The sequence below is a fragment of the Corvus hawaiiensis genome, chromosome 11 (genome assembly GCF_020740725.1).
Source record: "Corvus hawaiiensis isolate bCorHaw1 chromosome 11, bCorHaw1.pri.cur, whole genome shotgun sequence".
Classification (NCBI taxonomy): Eukaryota; Metazoa; Chordata; class Aves; order Passeriformes; family Corvidae; genus Corvus; species Corvus hawaiiensis.
The window spans coordinates 13,213,416-13,222,633 of NC_063223.1; the positions used below are offsets into that span (position 1 = coordinate 13,213,416).

General features: G+C 44.9%; 1 long non-coding RNA gene across 1 annotated transcript; it reads left to right on the forward strand.

Annotated features, from left to right (window-relative positions):
- The first annotated feature begins 537 nt into the window (after nt 1–537).
- Nucleotides 538–5,030, forward strand: LOC125331660. Its single transcript, XR_007206150.1, has 3 exons — nt 538–709; nt 3,601–3,812; nt 4,502–5,030. It is a non-coding gene; the product is annotated as an uncharacterized LOC125331660 (long non-coding RNA).
- The last annotated feature ends 4,188 nt before the right edge of the window (nt 5,031–9,218 follow it).

Genomic DNA, 9,218 nt, shown 5'->3' on the forward strand with positions numbered 1-9,218 from the left:
TGCCTTCTTTACATGGATCATTTTCTCCTCATTCTTGTTTAAATGCCTAACATGGTTGTGAATAGATAGGAATGGAGATGAAGAGCGAGTGGAGGAGTGAGGGGGAAATGTCCATGTGTGCAGTCAGGGTGATCCAGACTTCAGTTTCTGTGGGATTGTTTTACTGACTAGTGTCTCCAGGCCAGGGCTGGATTCCTGCTCCCTTTCTATGACTCGCCAGAACCAGTTGGCAGCAGAGTTTGGTCCCCTCTGCAGGAATTCAGCATCTGCCTTAGAGGGAATGAGCAGGACAAGACTGATGGCCAGGTTTGGGGCAGAAAAGAAATGTTGTCTATTGTTGTAGGAACCTGTGTGCGTTTTGGATTTTTGTTGCTTCCAAAAATTTTTAACAAATGGGTCTTCTAGGAGGGAGGAAGGTAGAAGTAGTGGTTTAAGCCCCATCTTAAATGATTCTTTGGAAAGTTGTAACAGGGAAAGTGGGGAGAACGTTTTGTAACATCCTTGTTCTTTTTTGCTCTTGCTTTCTCTGAGGTCTGTTTTGCTGTCAAACCAGATATTGAAAACTCCAAGCTACTCTCCCCTCAAAATTGGCCCAGATGTTCCACTTGGACTAAGAAATACAAATCTGCCTCTCTCTGGCTTGACTCCCCTCATTAATGCCTTGATCTTTCTCAAGATGGTTGTGTGGCTATGGAGTCACAGCTGCCTTGTAAGTACAACTCCTCACGCATTGATTGTGTCACATAACCAGCAGTGGGGGTCTGTGGGCCTCTGAGGGCTTCTCTGTGACTTCAGATCTCTCTAGCAGTCAGCTAGGAGGTGGCTAAGCCTGCTATTCACTACACGTTCAACCTGGTGCCAACACGCACGAGAGCAGTGAGACCCCAGTGAAGCTACTATCCTCGCCTCTCCGAGATATTCCCAGCCTTGCAGAATGTGTCTTGTGGCTGTTGGCCATGCAAAACTTTCAGTATGCAAAGGAGGGTTGGCCACTGCTCCTCCAGCTGTTCCTAAAGTGTTCCATGTCAGTGGTAACCCTGTGTGTAATATCAGAAACAGCAGCTACAGATGGAAAATCACCAAAGTGCAAGTCGTGCTGACATGCTCAATGCCTGACATCAGATTCCTCAGAAAGGATCCTGAGGAATCTGGGAACTGTGGCACATGATGGATTATTTCTGGTTTGTCCTGTCTCCTCTATGCAGCTTATTTCTGTCAGTCTCTGCTCCTCTTGACAGCTGGAGGGTTGTGGAAATGCAGCTTGTCTCTCGCTGCCTTTACTATTCCAGCTCTGCTAACAGGCTGGTGTAAGTCTGACTGTGACACATACGAATGGTGATCATATGTCCTAAGGTGACTAAGTCCTGGAGTACAGTCTGCTCTGTTCTTTCCAGCAAGGATGCAAAAAATAATCATGCTTGTTTTCTGGAAGCAAAAGACATGAAAAATGCCAGCCGTTGTGTCCCTTCAGAGTTTGTAAGCAATTAAGCACCAAGAAAAACAGCTTACACAGGTTACAGAGAAAAGACAGATTTAAAGTCCATTGCTATCTTCTGATCCCTGACAATAAAACCTTCAAGCTGCTTCCAGGCTGTTCTAGCTCATCAGGGGCCATGTTCCGAGCTCTCCCATCCCAGTTCTTTCCCTGACCTTGTTGTTGCAGTCAGATGTTAGCAGTCTGCCCAGGCAGCATTGGGCACAGCTTGCAAATTGTGGAGCACGAGGTCCTCTGCCTGCCAAGCCCTCTGCAAGGCTCTCAGCACTGTGTAAGTGTGGGGTGAGACACAGGGAAAGATGTTGTTCTGTGCAAACTCAAGCTTAGGGCCCAGCCTGTCAAAGGCTAAACGCTCCCAGCTCCTCAGTGCTGCCACTGGGGTTCAGGATATTCAGCACCTGGTGCACAGAGTGGCTTGCTCAGATATAACAAGAATGGGTTTTATTCTAGGCTTGAGTGATCCTATTTTAATATGGGAGAGATGGTTTAGGCAGCTTCTTTTCTTCCAGCCTGTTTCCAAAAGGCTCAAAGAACAATACTACAGCTCTGTGAAGTTCTTGATGGTTCAGCTTTCACCCTCTAAGAATGTCTAACAGCAGGAAATAATCTGCCCAAACCTTATCCTGAAGCACAGATTCTAAAAAACATTAGAGAACAAGCAATGTTGCTGGATGATCCCACATCTGTAGTGGGTCTAAACCCAGGGTGGAAGTGAAGTTCGTAGTGGCATCTTCAGATCCAAGTTTTCTTTTAGAGTCCTATGTTTATATAACCTGAGTATGGTGGTGGATGGACTCACAAGAGGTTACCCAGTAGCTATTTTGTGTAGTTAATGCTGGTGTCAATATTAAATAGTCAGTCCCTTTTAATAACATTGAATTTTTCACTTTACTCTGCCTAGAAATTTATCCCACGGCCTATGGCTCAGTGAAGGGGTCAACCTATCTTTGAACTCATTCTCTACAGTGTGGTGCTTTTCTAGTAGAGATCACAGGAAAATAATGGCACTTGGGGGAAGGGTGATGTCACCTCGAGGATTGTTGGATCCCATTCACACAGGTAGAAGGAGAGGAGCTCACTGCAGAGACCAGTATTTTCTGGGCACTGGGGCCAAATTTGTTCTGTCAGCAAATATGCTCTCGTAGCACATGACACCTTCTAGGTATGCAAAGGGGGCAAGACAAGCCAGTAGCTCCTGCATGAATTCCAAAAAAAGAGCGAAACTCCTGCACCGCTTGTTCACGGCCTCCCTGGAGTCTGCACAGGGGAAATCTAGTGCCATTCCCCTGCCATCTTGCTTCCCATGAGTACCTGGCAAAGAATGCCTGATGCAAAAAATAAACCATGGCAAATGCCGTCTGTTTCCATTACTGTATGGGGAATGACTGGCTTATGTAATGTGCAACATGAAACCACTGCAGGGGTCAAATATAAATATTGCCCTATTGTGGAATGTACTGGCGGCATAGCTCATATTTTTATGGCTGATGAAAAAGCAAAGCTCATTATCACTCCTGAGGTTTGCCCTCTCTGTGCATGTTGGTGTGTGGGTCTGTCTATTTCTGTGTATTAAAGGCTCTGGGTCGAATCCTGATAATTCTGAGTCTATTTTTACTTTGTCACTACTCAGGCAAAACTTTCATTGACACTAATTGGAAAGCTGCCTAAGTAAAGGGTGCTGAGGGAATTGAGAAGCTGGCTGAAACTTGGCTTGACTTTAGTTTCTGAAAATCCCTTTCTTGAGATTTACTTTGTAAAACATATAATTGTTAATGCAAAAATCAGTGCAAATTTACACTGCACCACTGGAGCCACACATTGATTTTTTGCAGCTGGGATTTCATTTGCTCTGCATTTAGGGTGTAGGTGTCCTGTGTGTCTGTGGATCTGCACTTTGTAGGACTTTGCCCATGGAAGGGGCAAGGGTTTGAAGTCATCCACATGGCAGTGGAGCAATGCTGACTTTCACTGGCTGTAGTTCTGGCATCCAGAGCATTTATCTTCTTTGTTTTTTTCTTTTCCCCCCTTCATCACTGGAGTTTGATGGAAGGGATTCAAACAAATCCCCTTCCATCTCAAAGTTTTTCCTGCTCTTTTCCTTCCAGCCTGCTGCTTCCAAGCTTGTTCTCTCTGAACTGCTGCCACTATCTCACACAAAGGTGGCAGTTTGTCACTTGGCATGGAAGACCCCACGTGAAAGACACCTGGGGAAGAACTGGCTTGTGGAGTGAAATGCATATCCAGCAGATGAAACATGAAGTGCATATCCAGCAGATGAAACAATCCTCTGACAAGGAGTTGAAAATGTGTCTGCCAGGTGAGAACTCTGAATGAGGGACAGTTAGAAAGATGGATTTTCTTTTATCATTAGCCTGGTTTTTGATTTTGGACTCTCTCAAATCATGTACTTGCTTCTCAGGAAGAACTTGGTTTGAGGAAAAACAGACAAATCCATTCTGGACAGATGGTGCTGCAAAAAAGGGTGGCAGAGAGGTGGCATGAAAGCAAATGGAGGAGGGGGTGTGAAAGGAGGATGGAGAGAGGGAGTATGTCTGATACAGGCTCAAGCAAGTCTGTGAGGAATGAGGTAAACCAGCCCCTGAAGTGAGCCAGGGAGCTCGTGGCACATGAAAATCATGTCAACAAGGAGAAACTTGTGTGAGTGCACAGAGGCTTTCTTTTCCTTTCAGTGGCACTAATGAGAGTCGTCAAGTTGCAGCTACTTCCTGGACACAGTCACAGGCTTTGTTCTGGTCTTTTTCTCCACATCCTGAGCTTCCCTTTTTTGGTGCTACCACTCAGACTAGTTCCCAAACTCCCCTGGAGTCTGGGAACTTGTGCACAACCCATCCAGTTCCTTTCTTACCACCCTATGATCCAGCCTATGTTTTAACCAATTGGGTTATTTTCTAACTATTCCTAGAGAGTGTGGGTGAGACCATGCTTTGAGCCACATGGAAAATAAGCATGGGAAATATTCTGATTAATGTTATGCTTTGCTATTAGGGAACCAGCGGTGGAAGAGTTGCCAAGAGCTTACTGCTGTCCCTGCAGAGGAGAGATTCCCAGATTGCACGGTGACATTTAGTGGTAACCACAGTCCTCTTTGCTGGTGTCAGGCCTCTGAATCTCTCCAGAAAAGGGGAATATCCAGCCTGTGCTCCTGCATTTACAGAAAGGTGCCATCCTGCCAGAACAACCTTTGAGAAGAGGTGGTGGATAGACCAGGAAATAAAAAGGTTGGTTGTTGTCAGTGGCACATGAAGCTCTCTGGAGACAGCAGAAGGAGGATCTCTCTTCTGAGAGATGCTTTTACTTTGGCAATATCCATAGAACAAGAAATTTCTTCCTTGTCAATCAGCTTTACCATCAGACTTCAGGTTTATTACTGTTTGATGTGACGTGTTGTCCCAGCTATTAGCCCAGACTGCTGATTCAGCTGCAAAAAGATAAATTAGGCTTGAGATGCAGCCCTGGACTTCTGGGGAAACCATGCTGCCTTTCCTGGGATACCTGTAGGAACAATAAAATGCAGAAATCCCTTTGATTATGAGCCTTTTTCATGAGGTTGCTGACTGACTATTTGGAAAACTGAAAGGACTGTGTAATTTGGGTAATTTTGCATATGAAGGCTCTCATGTTTCTCATCTTCATTCATTACTATACTTAATGTCTAATTACAGTCAGCTATTAGCCATTAGCAGTTAATTCCCTGTTACTGATGAAGATGGAATTGATTTGCCACTTCCAAGTGTCTTATTTCATGCTTCTTAGTGTCTGAGCCTCCTCCAGAGGAGCATCTCTGAAACATCTCTGTAGAGGAGGCAAAGCATGACTTTCCTAGAACTGGGGTGGAGTTGTGTTGCAACCTAAATAAACAGTCAGTATTCAGGATTTTCTTTCAGTTTTTCATTTCACAACATTTGAAGATGTTTTGGAACCCTCCAGGAGGCTCCAGGATTCAATGAGCTCCCCAGGCAGGTGGTTTACCTGGTGTGAGGAGGGTCATCATGACTTTCTGTGTTTAGAAACATCTGTGTATGACTCCAGTTTCAAAGCCAGATTTTCATGCCAGTGAGAAAATATAAAGGAAGATGTGGTTTCCATGTGGAGCAATGACTGGATTGATCACTCCTGAGGAATGACTTTGCTTTCCTAAATTACCCTGTTGAAAGGGCTTCCAGATACAATGCTAGGGAGAATTTTGCTGATTGGTGCTAGAGGGAGAGACTCAATATATATGCACAAATCCCTGATAAACTTCACATATTCAGGTGTAAGGAGCCCTACAGAGCTTCAGTATCCAGCAAGGCTGAGTGCCTGTGAGCTCCTGTTCCTTGGGATTTATCAACAGAACTCATGACTGTGCCCACAGAGAGTTAATTATGGTATATTTGACAGGACTCATTATACACCTGAGGTGCAGGCCTCGATGGGCTTCCTCCAGATCTGTCAGTCAGACGGAACAACCCCCCAGTGCTGCAAGGTCACAGCTCTTCAGGAAGGTACATTCACTACTAACTGACACTGGAGCTCAATAAATCCACTTCATCCAGCACTGGAAAAAAATCACCAGTTGCCTTTGGATAATGAGGTGTACTTGAAATCAGGCCTGTGACAGCCTCTGCACTATTTCAGGGTGTTCCTGCTATAATTTTCTGTTCCTTCCATTCTCCAAGGCATGATGGACCCCTTGTTTTGTTATGAAAAGAGCTAGTGCCACAATGGAGACCAGATGACAGGACTAAAGGAAATTATTCATATATTAATAGATGTTAGGGCCAGAAGGGACCATTGTGACCAAATCCTCTGACCTCCATGACATAGGACAAACAATCACATCCAAAAATTCCTGGAGCAAGTCCTCTATTTATATGGGAGCTATAAAGATACATTTTAAAAGAAGGGTCGTAATTTAAATTACCACAAGTGATGGAAAGTCTCTCTGATTGTAGTAATTGCCATGAAACCATGACATCCCTCTGCCCCCAACCAAAGTGCTCAGGGGCCAACCATAACCTGATCATTTAACACTGCACCCTTCCAGGAGGAGAAGTTCAAAGCAAACCAGCAGAGTTTCAGGAAGGAGATGGCTGTGGATTGACTGTAGCTCAAGAAATCAATGCAAACTGCCTATGGAAAGGAAGGAAATGAGATTGGTTAAGTTCATGAGACTATTTCAAATTATCTAAACTTGGCTGTGATATAAGCAGAAGAGCCTGTTGGTCTTGAGCTAAAGACAGTACAAGGAGCATTGTGAGGTTTTTCCAGCCCACAGTGTGTATGTGATCCACAGGAGTCCACTGAAGAGTAAACACATAACACAGCTCTCTGCACTGAGAAAAATCCTAAGGGTGTTTTGCCCCAGAGTGAGCTTGATCCTTTTAAAAACAGGTATGTGACATGTTTAAGAGCAAAGAAAGGACTGGACATCAAATGCTTTAGAGCCTGACCCTTCCAGGAAACATGTTCCTGCAAAATACTGGGTGACCTCCAGTCACTGATGAGTGTGAAAGCCAAAGCTCTATAGCACATAGCAAGATCAGCTCCTTTGTCAGAGTGGGGTGATGTGTGTCGAGCAAACTTCCCCTTCCTGAGCCAAGAAGGAAAGGAAGCATCTTCTGCAGGCATCTCTTGCACTCTGACACACTCATTCTGTATTTCTTTATGCACCTACTTTGATCCTCTGGACAAGAAGTTTCCGACTTAAAAAACCTGAGCCTCTGTTCCCAGTCTGGTTGCTTCACAAAAAGCTCCTTCCTCTCAGGCTGCTCAGAAGAGTGGCTTTTCTGATCACTCATTTACTGGGATTGTGCCAGCCCTTTAAAGGGTTCACGTTCAATTACTCCTCTGTGCCACTTTCTGGTCACCAAGGAAATGCCTCCAACAATCAAGGAGGCAGTGCAGCTGATGAGAATGTTTCCAGCCAAATCCCTCAGCAGGAGGGTAAAAAGACACACAAGAATTGCTCAGAAAGCCACACACAAAGTAAGAAATGATCACTTTAGGAGTATCCATTCCCACCTCTCCTCCAGCTTGCCTCTAGATCATAACAATACCCTTTAAAAAAATGTATTGCTGCTACTGTTGTTTGGGGAATCTAGCAATTGCAGAAACTCTAGAGCAAAATAAATCTGAATATACCTATCAACCCCACGGGCTATTTTCATATGTAGCTTGCAAAGATGTTGTATGAATAATTGATGGCATGGTTCATATTGTGCCACTGATTAGCTAGGCACTGACTGAACCACCCACCCCACCCTTTAAGGCTGAAGCGCTAGATATTTTTGTTGTCATTATCATAATTCTGGCTTTCTCTTCCATGGACAAGGGCCAGCACTGAAACTCCAGCTCCAGCTACCCCAAACAGGGGTGGTGTTAGGAAGCTGACCATGGTGTTAGGAAGTGTGACCATCCTGGGGTCAGTCTCTGGCCTCACTTGACTCAGACTCAGTGGTGTTTTTGCCAGTGGCTAGCTTTGGAGACAGGAGTGCTGGCTTGTGAGTTTCAAGCTAGGATTGTATTTACAACTTGATCTTATCTTGAACTGGGACAGGAGGAGAAAATGTTCCTCAGCTTATACACTCTCATAAGGACCTAGGTAGAAGCAGCTAATTAAAATGTTGTCTTAAGTGTCTTGTTCTCAGCTATTGGGGAAAATGTTATGATCTTGTGCCCCATCTTCCATCCCTGTGGGATGCACAACTCCATTATTAGATGTTCTCACTGCAAACGGTTTAGCAGGTTAGCCCATCATTTCTGGAAACATGTAATGAATTTTATGTTCTGAAGGACATTTATCCCTTCAGCCATCAATGTTCCTCCGACAGCAGGCTTCCACTCTTCGGGAAATGAATGAGATGAGGGTGGAAGTCCTTAAAGGGAATGTGTTTTGAGAACCTCTGCCAGAACCACTGTTGTCTATAGCTGGTTGTAGTCAATCTAATCTGGCAATGTTGTCCTGCCTAGGGACAGGTCAGGCTTCTCTGTCTGAAGAAGACCCTTGAATTAAGGTGACTATTTTATTCTTCATCTCAATACACAGAGGATGGAGGTGGAAAGAAAAAAGAGCTACTTCCTGCAACCACCTCTGTTCCTTTTGCACTTGCTCTGTAGCCAAACTTGAGTGACTGTAAGCCACACGCGCTGCCAAAACACACTGAGTGGCCGTGCTTGGGAGCGCAGGGAGCCGGAGCCAGCCCTGCACCAGCTGTGGAGCAGCTGCTGCCCCGGGGCGCGCTGTGTGCCTGCCGTGTGACAGTGCCGGCTGTGACCGCAGCGCAGGGCTCTGACATCCAGCCCGCTCTGCAACACCAAACCATGTTAGCCCACCCCTTTCCAATTTTGCTCTCCATTTCCAAAGGCTTAAATCTTGTGATTAATTTCGAGCTTGAGGATTAATTTATTTGGGCATAGGTAATGGAGAAGTAACGCACTGAAAAATGAACGTGGTAGGAAAGGGTCAGTACTACTTGTGGAGAGGATGGATTTGTAAGTAAGATTTCTACTTGTAAGTAGACAGAGATAGACAGTGAACTTTCTGCTGCCTGGGACAGGGCAGGATATTGGGCAGATACTGGCAAGCAAAACAGCTGTGGGACAAGGAAGAGTAAGTGATCTATATTTTACTCTGGGAAACTCAACCAAGCCACATCAGTATATCTCATCATAGGCTTTGCTTTTTCCTTGCTCTAAAAGGATCACATTGTGAACATCAGGA